This window comes from Anoplopoma fimbria, chromosome 17 (assembly GCF_027596085.1).
Source record: "Anoplopoma fimbria isolate UVic2021 breed Golden Eagle Sablefish chromosome 17, Afim_UVic_2022, whole genome shotgun sequence".
Taxonomy (NCBI): Eukaryota; Metazoa; Chordata; class Actinopteri; order Perciformes; family Anoplopomatidae; genus Anoplopoma; species Anoplopoma fimbria.
In genome coordinates, this window is record NC_072465.1 from 13,572,245 (window position 1) to 13,588,788 (window position 16,544).

The following is a 16,544-nucleotide window of genomic DNA, read 5'->3' on the forward strand; positions in this document are numbered from 1 at the left end:
AGAGAACCCACGCTCTCCGAAGAACATGCACAGAGAAGGCCCGTCTAGCCCGGGAATTGACAGTGAGGCGACAGTGTTAGCCACCACACTATATGGATATAACTTGTGTAATTGTTTAAGTAACAATATGCCAGATAATTTAGTAACCACAGTTGACATGATCCGTCAGTAAGGGATTTTTTTATTATACACTAGAAAGTGAAAAGGAGTTAAAAAAGAGTCATGCTGTGTATTTTAGCAATTCCTCTTTAAAAACAACAAAAAAGTAAATCCACACATTTACTTATAACAATAAAATTCATATTTTTCATCCAGTTTCAAACTGTAACTTAGTATTTATGAAAGGCTCTTGGTCTGCTCTTTGTGAAAATAGAGAAGATAAGAAAGAAACTCAGTAAAGTACGGCATGTCTTGCTGTCAGTCACTGTAAGTTTGTTTCCCCTTTGGGTCCTGATGGTGCAGGCTGAAAGCCCTAACTGTCCTATCCATATGTGACTGTAGCTGTCAGTCCATGTAATTTATGTGTACATCTCTTTGTTTGTTTGAAATAACTCAGTGTGAACACCATATAAACAAGAAATTAAACATAACAATGGACCAATAAGAGTGAAAGCAAGCCAAGAAACACTGATTCACTCCCTCAAAACCAAAGCCCTCTATAATATGGTTTGTCTCTGACAGAACTGAGAACAACTGCAGTGGGCAGGAATTTATTTGATTTTTGATCTTTAATCTTCCATACATTGCTTATCTAACTAAATTGAGAGCCCTCCCAACAGCAACACACCTGATTTAATCATCACTCACTGCCATTGTTTAATCTATCCATTAACTAAGCACGGCACTCGTAAAACAAATAGGTACACATGCCTGTGCACACACACACACACACACACACACACACACACACACACACACACACACACACACACACACACACACACACACACACACACACACAATCCTTAGTAAGGTGAAAGCAACTGTGATCTCCTCCTACTAGGTCAACATACCTGTCTGGTAGGTAGATTTGGCCACGGGCCAGAATGTGTGTGTAGCACGTAGCTTACTGGAAACTTCAAGATCCGTGCCAGAAAAAATACCAGAGGGAAGGAGGGGTGGATTTTTACTGCTATGATCTCACTGCATTGTCACTGGATAAACACAGAGAGAGTCATTATGCCCTTCCCCACAGTTACTTATTAAACTAACCTCTTACACTTTCATTTTGTGCACCACACTTTTCCATCCCACTATTTTGAATTAAACCAAATTGCAGCCATCTACGTCTCATTCTTGTCAGCACTATGTACTTAATGCCTACTCAGGGTTGTATAAGTGTCAGCTTTAATGGTCATGAACATACATACATATATAAACATGAAATTTCCCTTCTTTAACCCATCCCTGAGGAGCAGTGGGCTGCCAAAAAGCGCCCGGGGAGCGATTTTGGGATAAGTGTCTTGCTCAAAGTCACCTCAGCATGTGGACTGTAGAGGCCAGGATTCTAACCAGCCATGATTATTAGAGAGGTCAGACACTGATGTTTGATAATAAGGCTGTCAAGATTCTTCAAAAGTTGATGCATGTAACTTAAAGGATCTGGCTTTGTGCACAGTGAAACAGTGAAACAGAAAAAGGACCAATACAAACTTTAGACACAAAGCTGAAAGCCTAAAATATCATTGGATGCTGTAATATTAAGCTTTCCTTTCAATGGAAAAAAATGCTTACTGTTATCCTGTCAATAGTTTATGTTGATCTTTACAGCCATGTTTACGCAAGTCTGACGCATCTCTGATTTCCTGTCCTTTTTTAAGACTTCAATCAATAATCATAGGCCAGAAGTAGAGCCTTGCTGAAGTTTGTTTCTGTTCTGTCGCTCAGCTTTAACTCATTTGTGCATTATTGGTGCTTGACAGGGAGAGAAGAGGAACATGAGTTAAGTCAACTTTAAAAGCTGCTGTCACAGCACCATATTTAAGCACAAGATCGCCGAAAACCTAGTGAACCTAGGCTAATTTTGAACAATGGTATAAAAATCCCAGAGATCCTTCCTGTAGTACAACGATATATCTGTGATCAGGTGACATCAGCCTTTTTGAACTTCTCCTCTGCCACCTACCTACTCAGTAGAGAGAATGCAAGTTAAAGGCACTTCTGCATTCTATTCACTTTTCAAAACGGGACGTTGCCACCTGGTTAGGCTGTTTCTTGCAACTGTTAATCACTCTATTAAGAAACAGCCTAACTTGTGAACTTTAATACAACTATATTGGAGCTAGAAATTAACCACTGCATTGCTGTATAACAATATGTTACACAGATTGTCAAGCTCTGTCAATATTTATAATATTGGGCCTTACAAAGTGAATTGACTTGAAATAAAAAGTATTTTATTCATCAAGTAGTGCAATATTTTCATACTCTTGCCTTTTACTTTCTTAATGAAGAAACATAAGGGATGTGATCATACACCAAAAAAAAGGGTGAATGCTAATTTGACATGACAGAATTCAATTCTCCTTTCAGTCGCATGGATAACAGGAAGGCCGTTGCACATCAGCCTTAAGTGTATTGCCTCTCTTCCTGTTGTCAGTGTAGCTGTTGTCTAATAGCGTACTTTTGCAGCTCCAGCTTAACTGAGTTAATTGTGTTACTTTTCATTACAAGCGGCTATTTACCTCACTCAACATTAATAGCTCTCTCCCTCTTTAAGTGGCTTCTTGCTTAATCCAACAGTTGTTTACACGTTGTTCAGTTCTGCTAACATTAGCTACCTTACCTTAGCTTAGCATCTAGCGATGGCTTTCCTCGGTACCTCTCCTGCTCTCTCTTGGTCGGTGTGTCTCATGTTTAGCCATTCCTCTGCCTCCCTTACTGATAAGGGTACATGTAATAAGTGTAGTTTTGCTAGGTTGGAGGCGAAGCTTTGTGAGTAAGAAGCACGGCTCCGTACCATGGAAGCTCAGTCGTTAGCTACTGTAGTTAGCCAGCCTCCCCACTGTAGCCGGGGAGAGCCGACCAGACAGCATCTACCATCTGGCCCCCAGTAACCCCCGAGCAGCAGGGAGGCTAGGTGACTGTCCTAATGAAGCAGAAGCTCATGCTCGTCACCAACCAATTCAATTTATTTAACTGGTTCTCCCCACTCAGCGACACACCTGCTGAGAGACCAGCTCTGGTTGTCGGCAAGCTCTATTCTGAGAAACGTGAAGTTAGCAAAATCAGGGGCCATAGTCACATGCATTCCTGGGGCCAAAGCGGGCGACATTGAATCATATTTAAAACTGCTGGCTAAGGATGAGCATAAATACAGTAAGATTGTAAGTCACTAAAGTTAATGTGGAATCGGTGTGTACATATGCAAAGACAATGTTGGACTCCATCGTTTTCTCTGGTCCCTTCCCAAATCTGACCAGTGATGAAATGTTTATCCGCATGTCCTCATTCTGCCCCTGACTCGAGGTTGAACTGGATAGAGTACAGAAACAATGTTGAGCTAATGCTCAGACTGATAAACATGTCTTTTTTTGTAAAAATAGACACTTTCATTTACGTTTTACACAGCAACTCAACTTTTGGGGAATTGATGTTGTAATATTAGTAAAAGTAATAGTAATGGTTAACTACCAGTCTGAAGAGTTATCAGCAGTTGTAGTAAGGGAGAGAGGGTTTTAACCAGTGTGCAGAAATGATAACACACGTTTAACTGATGTTTTTTTTTTTACTTTTAACATCTTTTATCATTGTAGGTGTTAAATCTGATGACCCGTTGTCCCCTAACTGGGTTCCATCCGTCTCCTCTCACACCAGCCACCAAGAAGAAGATAAAATACATCAACATTTTGACAATTCTTTTAACCAAACAATTAATTGATTAATCTAAAAAATAATCGACAATGATGTCAGTTAGATTTGATTCAGTCGGAGCCTTGGAATATTAAATCATCCATCTTTGCCCACTACATCTGAGTCTTTCTTACCCGAAGGTGTGCATAAGCTACAGGTTATGCCCACTTGTTTTTAAAATTCAGGAATGTAAAATGATCGTTTATCTTATTGGCATTGGTTATGAGAAGCAGGTAATTATCAGCTATCATATCTGCTGAAAATATGCATGTATATATTTCAGAAAGTATGCGTCCTGTGTTGAATAAACCTCTTCATACATATAGAGTGTGCCGTTTTTTTCTGTTATCACTTTTAAGTTAAACTGTCTCCTGCATACAGTCGTTGCCTCTACAGCTTTATATTTTATAATGTGTGGCATCAAGCTTTAAACAACTATTGTAAATGTGCCGTCTTTTACAGATTCCTGATTTACACTCCGGTCCGTCGTCATTATGCAGGACAGGCTCCCCACAGTAACACCTTGCTTTCAGATGAATTGGTTTTATCATATGTGTTAATAAAATAGTGGTCTTAAACACTATTGTACTCTTTCATTCTGGCGACAGTAAAGTGAAGTTTTATCCACAAGATAGACGTAAACATTGCCAAAGTGAAGCTCTGGTAGGGACGTGGCGGATTTAAGTGACTGAAATACGGCGATGTCCATATATCGCAAGTACCCAAAACATACAGTTTGATCTGATATCTTTGTTTTTCTTCAGTGAAAAGGTAATTCAAACATTCAGGGATTGAAACTGGAGGAAAATTGACCACGCATCTCTATGGAGAATCCAGTGTAGAGAATCCGTTCTTTTGCCCTCCAAGTCGCTGCACCGGTCACGTGACTGAAAACTATGAATAAGTGGATTATTACGTAAAAAAAGTATGTTTGTAATGCATTATACACATGGGAGTTAAAGGTAACTAGATGGAAACTAAATTCAGGGTACATGGACTAGGACACGCAGTTTAAAAACTTGTTCAGCATGATGAACGATGAATTTATTAATTGTATTTTGCAAAAATGCAATCACTTTTAAATTGTTGATTACTTAATGTGTTTGATAATGCATTCGCTTTAATAAAAGATTAATATTGTAAGGAAATCTCTTGTCTGAGTCGTTTTTTATTCTAGCAATTTTCAGGGTTTTTTATTTTGAAATGTAACGTTTTAAAATCAGCTTCTAGCAGTGTTTTACTGTAAATATAACATTACAGTATTAAACTTTTTATGGAGATTACAGTAGGAAAACTTTTATATAAAGTGTACTGTAGTATTTTTATGAGTAATAAACTGTTGTTGGAGATTACAGTTGATTGCTGGAAGCTGTAGCTGCCAGTAGTTTACTGTAAATTAACAGGGAAAATTGTTACAGTGTAGACCTAACTCTTACCTTGCCTTCCTCTCTAAGATCCTTCAGAAAGCAGTTGCAAATCATTTGTGTGACTTTCTACATCAGAATACAACAGACCATGCATTTCTTTGCATAAAGGACCTCCAGCAAGCCTCCTCAATCCTCGAGCGGAATTTTTTAAAGTATTTCAAGATGGAGCGCTGAGATCTATTTTTGGGACACGAGCTGGATGATTGAGGAGGAAGGAATCCAGTAGACACATTTGGAAATGAAAAGACCCAGACAACAAGGGAACAAAGGAGAAAACTGGAAAACAGTTTGACAAAACTAATTTTCTAAGATAGTATAGGTATAGTAGCAAGACTCAATTTATGCTGCTCAGTATTTTGGTGCTCCTTTAGTGGTGAATTTCCTGACCATTTTTCAATTCATCAGATTGCTTCAAACAAAACCTGGAGCCGCCTTTGCCCATGTGATAACTCAGATGTGTCTTTGATGGTCATTCTAACAGCTTCCAGCTTAAGTAGATAGAACACTCATAAAGTTAAATGCAACTTTTACTGTTAGCTGTAAAAAAACAAGCAGTAAATACTTACTGGCATGAGCCTGAGATAGTAGACGTCATAGCCAGGGAGTGGTTTCTGTAACAACATACATTAACTTGGTTGAGTAAACTGTAGGGAGGAGGAATGGTTACATGCAAGAACATTTGGTGGGACACGTCATGATATATAGCAAGGTAATCTAAAGGGCCAAAAATGCTAATTTTAAAGGGGCATTTACCATAATATGTCTGCAAGGGCTGATAGGCTTGTTTATCAGTTAAATCTACAGTATATGTCAGTGAACTTGTGTGACTAAAATAAACAACTAACAAATAAAATGAAGATTAATTTACCCCATGCTGCTTCATTGTTAAAAGGTGATTCTATCATAAATATTTAAATCTAGATGTGTTCAATGCAAATGATAAGGTATTATATTGCTAACCTGAAACTTCCCGTTATTGCTCTTGGCCAAAACATTTAAAATATGTTATTTTGTCTTTTCTAAAGGTTAACAAAAACAATATTTTGTGATAAGCCTCCTCAAGGCTGCTTAATTCAAAATCAGAGCATTGATTAAGCCTCAAACAACTAACTGTAATGTAAAGATATTGTGGAGTAATGGCTACCTGTGAAGTTCATGGGTTACAGCCTTTGGAATGTACTCAGGTCTCCCTTGAAAATTAGATCTCAATTGCAAGGGGACTTACCTGACCAAATAAAGGTTAGAACTGATTAAAAAAGGTTTAAAATAAAAAATACAACTTCTCAATAAAAGTGGGACAGTATCTCCAGACAGAGGCTATTGCTTAGGGCCCCTTGACTCTGACCTTTGCCCGGTAGACCTGTTAAGTAATCTCCAAGACAACAGCATATGAATCCCTACACCATCGTCAGATTTTTTTTAGATCTTTATCAAAGATGTGAGTTGACACAAGTGAGTGCTGAATTAAGTATCATCATCAGACAATAATTTTTTTTCTCCAAGACAGAAATTTCCAATCATTACACAATTATGTTTCTTACAAACTTCTAATACACTTCAAAAGCAACTGTCTAGTTACCTAAACACAATGAAACCTATTTTGAGAACACAAAAAGTGAGTCAAATGTCAATTTACTGGATCTGAACAATGGTTGCATCCCAGCTCACCCTTTAGCTGGCACACTGACATCTCAACAGACACCACTTTAACTAACTCACACAACTGAGTAATTGCACTCAAAAGCTGGGAGAACTGGGGCGGCGACTGTGGCTCAGTGGAGAGCAGGGTCGTCCTCCGATCAGAGGATTGGCGGTGCGATCCCTGAATCCTCTGACACTTAACCCCTAATTGATTCCGCAGGCTGTTCCTGCGGTGTATGTATGTGTATGAATGTTAATTAGAGTCCTGATGGGCATCTTAGTAGCCCCTTCCATTAGTGTATGAATGGGTGTGAATGGGTGAATGATGATATGTAGTGGTCGGAAGACTAGAAAAGTGCGATACAAGTACTGTCCATAAACCATTCAATTGCCGGACTGGACATTGACACTGTGATATACCACTCAGTTCATGACTGTTATGTTGTGTCTGCTCCTGTAATTTTGTGTAATAGTGCAAATATGCTGTAAAATATTGAATGACTAAGCAGCAGCTTAGATTAGAAGGCTATTTGCCATTGATATGTATCAAGTAAGGGTGTATATTTAAACAAAAATAAACAGTTCTAGTGTCTGGTTGTTTTGGTGTACAGTGTTCTGTAGCGCCTAACTGAGGGGAGAAGTTAGAATAGATGGGAGTTGGGAAACCTTACTTCTAACTTATCTCCTCTTAATCACTCTCATTAATCTATAGTATCAACCTCAATTTACAGTAAAGATTTTAGTTTCAACTGGTGTTTCAGAGGGCCAGAAGATAGCTGGAGGGGAGGAAAGAGACAATTCTCACAGAGGTGACTCCCTGGAGCTCTCAGGCATTCTGGGTGTCCTCCTGTACAACTGTATTCCGGGCAGGCGGGCCAGCAAAGTTTCGGGCGGGGCAGTGTGGCCCTGCAAACCAAGAGCTGATGCAAAAGGGAGAGCAATGGTTGGCAAGAGCAGAAGATAAATATTTGTTCTTACCTTATACAGGCTAGAAGGATATACAACATATCAGAAAGAAAGTAATATAACAACATCAACAGCAATACAAATAGGAAAATATAGAAATATGAAATGCAACAATAAATAAAGACTATGTATACAAATTAAACAGTGCACGGACACTGTACAACAACCCTGTCATGTAGCATACACTTTAAATTTTCTATTGACACATACCTGTCTAATTTCAATACTTCTCGTAATTTGTTCCATTTATTTGGTGCGAAAAAAACAAAAAATTAATTGCAAGCTCAAGATTCATTTGAGCAGTTTCAAGAGCTAAACAATGACCAATATATTTGAGTTTTAAAAGAGAGTTGAGGTAGAAGGGTAACTTGCCGTATCCAAAGAGTTGAATTCTCACTCTTTGTTTTAAATGAAAGCTTCTCATGTAAAGGCCCAGATATTTGTCATCCGTGACACGCTCAATTTGGGCCCCATCCAGGGATCGAATGCTGTATGCTGTATGTCATGCTTCCATTACCTACATTTCTAAAGGTGCTATTGACATGAAATTTTCACCAGATGTCGGCAACAACCCAAGTAATCCATACATACAAAGAACCAAAAAAATAAGTTCAGGAATTAAGTTATGTGTAATTAAATGGAATGACACAGGGAAAAAGTATTGAACACGCTTACTGAAAGTTATTTAATACTTCGTACAAAAGCCTTTGTTGGTAATAGCTTCAAGACGCCTCCTGTATGGAGAAACTAGTCGCATGCATTGCTCAGGTGTGATTTTGGCCCATTCTTCCACACAAACAGTCTTCAAATCTTGAAGGTTCCGTGGGCCTCTTCTATGAAGCCTGTGAAGCTGATTAACTGGTCTATTGTAAAGTAATAGTAATGGTTTACTCTTAATGTTTGGAATTTTGATTATGAATCAACATTTCAAAATAAGGGCTAACAAGTTATATTAGTGTATAGTATTATTATATTTATAGTTATCCTATAACATTTTATAACATCAATGAAGTACAGCGAGAGGTAATTTGGGGGTTCTTAATGCGAAGTGGCTCACTTCAACTCAATATTCAGACAAAAACAGCCAAGAACACTTCTTACAGTATAAGATTTATTGTATTTCCGCAGCAATTTATTTTTACAGCCAAATAACCTGAGTTTTGCCTCAGAGGGCTTTACAATCTGTGCAACATGCAGCTTAATTTATCCTTGGACCCTTGCGTCAGAAAAGGGAAAAACTCCCCTACTAAAAAATCCTTGAACAGGGAAAAAAAGGAAGAAATATCCGGGAACGCATCACAGGAGGATTCCCTCTCCCAGGAAAAAGATGGTGTTGAGAATAAACAACATAATTTTTTTTAGGAAATAGCAGTCAATCCATATGACAGAAATAATGACATAATGAGTAGCACCAATATTAGCAGAACAATAATAGAAAGATAATGTTACTACTAATAATAACAGTAGCAGTGGATATAATGGAATAATAATGTTAATAATAGCAGTAATAGTAGCGCTAATAGTAATAGAAATGTGACTAATAATACGAAAATGAGTAGTGGCAGGGTTACCACGGTCCAAGTATAACCAAGATTCATGGAAACCTGGCAGGGGAGAAAGCACGAAGACTGTGGAGAAGAGACAAAGTAAAAGTAATGTGCATTAAGGGGACATGAATTTATATGGACAGCGAGGGAGAAGAGGAGAGAGGAGCTCAGTGTATCCTAGGAAGTCCCCCGGAGGTCTAGGCTTATTGCAACATATTGAGGGGATAGTCCAAGGCAAACCTGAACCAGCCCTTACGATAAGTGTAATGAAAGAGGAAACTCTTTAGCCTACTCTTAAATGTGGTGAGTGTGTCTGCCCCCCAGACTGAAACTAGAAGTTGATTCAACAGAAGAGGAGCTTGTTAGCTGAAGGCTCTGGCTCCCATCCTACTTTTGGATAATCTAGGAACCAGAAGTAACTCTGCATTCTCAAAGTGCAATGCTGTATGTGGGTTATATGATACTATGAACTCCATAAGATATGGTTGAGCCTGACCATTAAGGGCTTTATAGGTGAGGAGAAGGATTTTAAATTGTATTCTGGATTTGTACAGGGAGCATGTGCAGAGAAGCTAATACGATAGTGATATGATAACTTTTTAGTTTCTGTCAGTACACGTGCTGCAACATTCAGGAACTGCTGAGTCTAAAAAAACATATTAGAGCAGCCTGATAATCAGGAATTCTTTAATCTAGTCAAGAAGTTACAATGGCATGGACAACGTGAGTGAAAAAAGGCAGTGCTTGAAGTGTTTTTATGTGGGAGTAAAAGGATATATCCTGATCAAAGATAACTTGAGAGTAGGGTAGAGTGACTTTATTATTAGTTGATTCATTTCTGATCTGTCCAGGGCATAGAACAAATCTTCAGTTTTGTTTGGGTTTAACATCAGGTCTTGCAGGTAACCTGGGTTTTTATGTCCTTAAGGCATGCTTGGAGTATAGCTAACTGTTTGGTTTCATCTGGCTTGATCGATAGATATAATTGGGTATCACCTGCATAATAATTAAAGTTTGGAGTGTTTTCTGATTATACTGCCTAATGGAAGCATACATAAGGTAGAGAGAATTAGCGTAAGCCCAGAACATTGTGGAACTCCCTGCCTTACTTTGATATGCATGGTATTATTGTATTTATAGTTATCCTATAACATATTATAACATCAATGAAGTAACTCTAGAGGTAATTTGGGGAGTTCTTAATGCGAAATGGCTCGCTTCAACTCAACATTCAGACAAAAACAACCAAGAACACTTCTTACAGTATAAGATTTATTGTATTTCCATGTCAATGAATAAAACACACCAGGAATTGCATTCAGTTACATTGATTTTTACAGCCCAATTATCCGAATTTGCATCAGAGGACTTTACAATCTTTGCAACATGCAGCATGCTTTATCCTTGGACCCTTGCGTCAGAAAGGGCTTGATCGATAGATATAAGTGGGTATTATCTGCATAATGAAAGTTCATGGAGTGTTTTCTGATTATACTGCCTAATGGAAGCATACATAAGGTAAATAGAATTAGTCCAAGCCCAGAACCTTGTGGAACTCCCTGCCTTATTTTTATGTGCATGTTATTATTGTATTTATAGTTATTCTATAACATTTTAGGATTCATCTAACATGGCTCCCCCTGTGAGAAAAAAGGACATGCTCTCATTTCTCGGGATGGCAAATTACTGCCGGCACTGGATTTTTGATTATGCTGCAATGGACTCTGTTTTACGTGCAGCAACATTGCAATCTGCTCCTCCTCTGGTGCAATGGACTGAGAGTATGCACAAAGCTTTCCAGGAAAGGGAGATGGACAGGCGGTTCGGTGCAGCGTCAGCAATGATGCAGGCGTTGTACCGGACCGTTGTGGTGAAGGAGCTGAGCCGTAAGGCAAAGCTCTCGATTTACCAGTCCATCTACGTTCCAACCCTCACCTATGGTCATGAGCTTTGGGTAGTGACCAAAAGAATGAGATTGCAGATACAAGCGGCCGAAATGAGCTTCCTTCGTAGGGTGGCTGGGCTCAGCCTTAGAGATAGGATGAGGAGCTCAGACATCCGGAGGGAGCTCGGAGTAGAGCCGCTGCTCCTTCGCGCCGAAAGGGGCCAGCTGAGGTGGTTCGGGCATCTGATCAGGATGGCCCCTGGACGCCTCCCTTTAGAGGTTTTTCCAGGCACGTCCAACTGGTAAGAGGCCCCAGGGTAGACCCAGAACACGCTGGAGGGATTATATATCTTGTCTGGCCTGGGAACGCCTCGGGCTTCCCCAGGAGGAGCTGGAAAGTGTTGCTGGGGAGAAGGACGTCTGGAGGACCCTCCTTAGCTTGCTGCCCCCGCGACCCGGCCCCGGATAAGCGGAAGGAGATGGATGGATGGATGGATGGTTTCTTCATCCCAGTCACTATCATCAGTGTCACTTGGAATTTCATATGGAATACAAGGTTCAGGGTTATCATTAAGAGCAGTATACTGTATCATCGTTCGTGAGATCATACTGGAGACCATAGATCTGATACAGGGAAGGACACAAGTCAACAGTATAAAAAACAGTAACAACATTATAGCTCCTTTATAAATCAGTGAGCACCATGAGTTAGTTAGCCAAGAGAAAAAGTCCCATCCCCCAGGAATGGACTTGTCTGCGGCATACTCGGCATTTAACAGAGCATTCAGGTGTGAGACAACGTGAATGAGATTATCGTTTGCATCTGGAATATAAGTACAACACACCTCCCGAGGAGGCAGTGAGAAGGTCCAGTGCCATTCTGTTTTGGATCGCATATCTTCTGAGTGCCTGTAATTCAGGAGTAAGCATCGCAAATCCAATAGTTACATCCGCGGTTAGATCCTCTATCTCAAGGGCTAATCTGTCGATTTCATGCGCATTATTTGTCACTCCCCACCATGGAACCAGACCGCTTAAGAATTTTACCTCACCCGCGATTCGTTCACAGTTCTCTTTTCTTTTTGACCCTCCGTCAGGCCCAGGTGTTTTCTTTTTTGACCTGCGTTCACGCTGCTGGTGAGGAAAATAATGTGAATACGACTTTTTACTGTGATAAGAGATGGTTTTCGTAATTCTAACGTTTGGAAGCAACTTAGCCATATGACAAACCCCGCACCATCTTGGTGGGAGAATAAGATACACTCCTGAACCACATACCCAAGCATGTGATGTCAGGCAACTATAGCCAGCTGAATTTGGAATCACTACAGTAGAATTTGTGGCTAAGGTAGTGTTTTCCTTGAGCGGTGAACTAGTTAGATTAGCTCTAGCTATATATGGTGTGTTCTCTTTGTTATGACAAGGAGAAAGGCCATTTTCTCGTCTAATAACAGAGCAGGTAGACTTAACAGTTTGTTCGCAGGAACCGGTCATACCTAAGTTAAGCGAGTCGTTAGCACACGCGCGGCTGAAACATACCTCTGAAGTATACGAATGTGGTATGGGTAGATTAATCAATGGTGAGCTCAACGTCACTTTGGTGACGTAGGAATACATAGACATGTTTCTTATGTGATGGTATTCATAGTCGATCGTTGTCTCATTTATCATGTTGCGATGTCGTATCATGTTCTTTACTCCGTGGGGACCTGATCCAGTCATGGCAACTAAGACTGAGGGCGTTTCTATTTTATTTAAAGGAACAGGTACCAAAGGGGCACTATTCAACGAGTGAGGCAAGAGAGAGCAAGCATAACAACTAGTATTAGTGACCATGTGAACCGATGAACGGACAGTCTGATACCAGAAATTGTCTCCCAGACCTGAGATCTGTGAGTCTGGAACCGCAAAACGCCTCAGGCGTGAATGGTTGGTTGTGTTACCTGATGTAAAATTACCATCAGCAGAGGTTGTGGGCTGCTTACGATCTGGTTCACACAGGAAAAAGATGGTGAATACAATGATTACAGAACCAAACCCTAGGATACATGTTGAAGCCCTAAGGCCACAGCCCAGACGATGGAATGGATGCCATGGTCGTGGTCGTTCCATGATGGAGTGCGTTGATCCCACGGTGGTGACACAAGAACTGCGCTTGCACGTCACGTTACAGCTTGTATCAGTGTGTGTGTGTAGTGTTTTCAGCGGAGCAGGACCAAGGCGGCGCTTGGCTCACACCTGTCCTGTGTTGAATCAACGAAGTATATCTGGTCACAAATATGACGTTATTATGGTCATATACATGCCTACTTATCAGGAGATGCTTCCTTGGTTGTAGTCGGTGTCTGTGGGGGTTCACTCGGCCGAGGAACCCGTTTGCAGTGGCTGGCGTGGATCCACGTGGCTCTTTCAGCTACCTTGACAGCTGTGTGGGTAACCAGGAGCACCTGGTAGGGACCCTGCCAACGTTTTGCTTTCCAGTGTTTCCTCCTGAAGTCTTTCACTACCACATAGTCACCTGGTTGGAGGAGGTGCAGAGGTTTGCCGGCAGGTGATGGCAGAGCTGTAGCAACCTGTTTCCTGATATCGGAAAGGGCACGAGAAAGGTTAATGCAATAGGTTAGCATAGCATCTTCACAGAGAGCAGTGTCAGGAGGAGGCCCTCCTGGTGGATGGATTCCAACATGAGGAGGAGCTGCAAAAAGACATAGGGGGTTAAGTTAGTTCGAGCCCTTTTTCTCATTCTCATGTACATCAGGACTTTAGGCAATTGTTTGCGTATTTTCCTTCTTTCCCTATGCTCTGCTTCATCCTTCCACATTTTCAAACACTTCCTGTGTTTTCTATCTCTTCCAAATCCTTAACTTTGATTACCTTGGTTCCCCATACTCTTTTCTGCTCTTCCTCCAATTTTGTTTCTAATTTCCCTATTTGAGCTATGCTAAATGATCCTCCTGGAGGAAACCCACATTGTTCTATCCATACACCAACACAATCTATGCTCCCTGTTCCATATTTGGACCCCATGACATCAATACATCCCCCTGCAGGTGGAGGAACCTGAATCTTGCTCTCACCCGAACCCATAATTCAGATGTGTGTATACACTTTTGACTTTTACAACACAGGTGTCCCAGTGAGGCCTCGGTTACTATAGCTCATCCAAGATAATGCTACGGCAGAAAATGAGTGCGCTTTTTTTTCTTTTTTTTTCTCTTTCTTGCACTGTCACTTCTCCTTTAAACACTGTGTGTGAACAATGGTCACCTTTACATAAATGTTTCTTAGGTCAAGAACGACAACACCCAGATTTTAATTAACCTGAACGTCCGTTTCTCTTTACCAGTTCTCCTTTTGATCTATCCTCATTGAAAGGATATGAGGGACGTAAGATGTCACAAAAGCCAAAACAATTCAGGAAGGTTAAATTAATTAAAATTCACAATGACCCAGATATTACCAAAACAAAGGTGAATAATCACAACCCTTGAAAACCACTCTATTACTGATTATATCGCAATAAATCATAGATCAGAATTTCAACGTCTCACCCGGTTTTTGTTGATTCGTGGACTCAATCCGGTCCTTTGGATCACAGTAGAGATGGCCCAGAGTCGTCGGTGGATCGGTCCTCTCATCTCTCAATGTCAAGGTAGAGGCAGGAGATTTCCTCCTGGATGATCAGTCACTGTTCCTCCGTCTCCTCAGGACGATCTTCTATGGATCCTGTTCGTGACGCCAAATTGTTGTGGAAACAAATAATACTATACTAATACTGACTGAGATGAGTCCAAAGTGAGCGTTGAAATAACAATCAGATGACAAAGAGTGTCTATATAGTATTTTATTTCTAATTAGAAAGAGGCAGAAGTTTACAGGATCACACAGAGCACAACAAAGTATGCACTGGCAAGCTCGCAAAGTAATGCACTGAAGAGAAAGGCTTCACACCCTGAATATAAGGACAAAACAAGACAGGGGTGGTCAAGGCTATAATTCGGTGTCTGCAGACTCTGTTCTGATTTAGTATGTCTACTGACGCCTAGGATAAGGAGTAGGTTAGGGAGGGGAGTGTGAAGGTCAGAGGGGGAACAAGACGACCTTTTGTACCGAGGTGTTTACCACCCTGCACCTGGCCTGAGGACGTAAATCCTTTACACAGAATAACAACGTCAAACAACACAAGTGTAATTCACACAGTATAACTAAAGCCTAAAATTTGCCATTACAATTCCCATCACCTTTCACACATGTCCCAAGTTCCATGACTTTTTGAGCATCCCAAACCACAGAAAGATCAGCCTCCTTTTCATAAGATAAGATAAGATAAGATAATCCTTTATTAGTCCCGCAGCGGGGAAATTTGCAGGCTTACAGCAACATAGAGTTAAAGTGCATACAAGAGACATAGTAAAGAAAGACAAGATAAAAAAAAAAAAAGTATTATAAACAGAAAGTAAGAAAAAAAAAACACAATTTAAAGGAAAAAGCTCACAGGTGAGCAGGAGCTGCTGTAAGAGGCAGCCATTCATGGCGTATGGTGTGTTGCCACAACAACAGCGGTCAAAGAAAGCTCAAAATATTCACAATCAAGCATCTGTCATGATCTTTGTTGGCTTTCTGTTTTATTTTGAAGTTCCCTGCCTCTTATGTCACATGATTGTTTCATTTCCTGTCTTTGTGATCTTCCCTCCTTTTCTGTGTGCAACATCTTTGTCTGTCATGTCTCGTCTTGCCTCCAAAGTAATGTTTTCTTTTTTCGTCATTTGTCAGTATTTCATGTTTTTTGTGTTATTAACTCTCCTCTTGTTTCATATCGCTTCCTGTCTTTGTGTGTTTTTTCCCGCCATTGTGATTATCTGCCCTGCCCCTGACAGTGTACTCTGTCTTCGTGCCAGATTGTCTTAGTTGTCTGTGTAAAGGGTTCTAGCAATTTCCCTGTGTTTGCTTGTCCTGGTATTTGGGATCTCTTCCTGTTTTTGCCCAACCAAGTTTTTGCCTCATCCCTGCCTGATTTGTTTGCCTTTACTAACTGCCTACCTATGTAACAAACCATATCCAATAAGTATAGATTGTTTTATCTACACCTTATCTCTCAGTCTCTTGCTAATGAGTCCTGTTTTTATATGTGCTTCCAGGAGGCATAACAGTACAAACTGGCAAATTATTGACTCAGCTGACCAGAATGGATGTGTTGTTTGAGAAGGAGATTTATTACTGAATTAT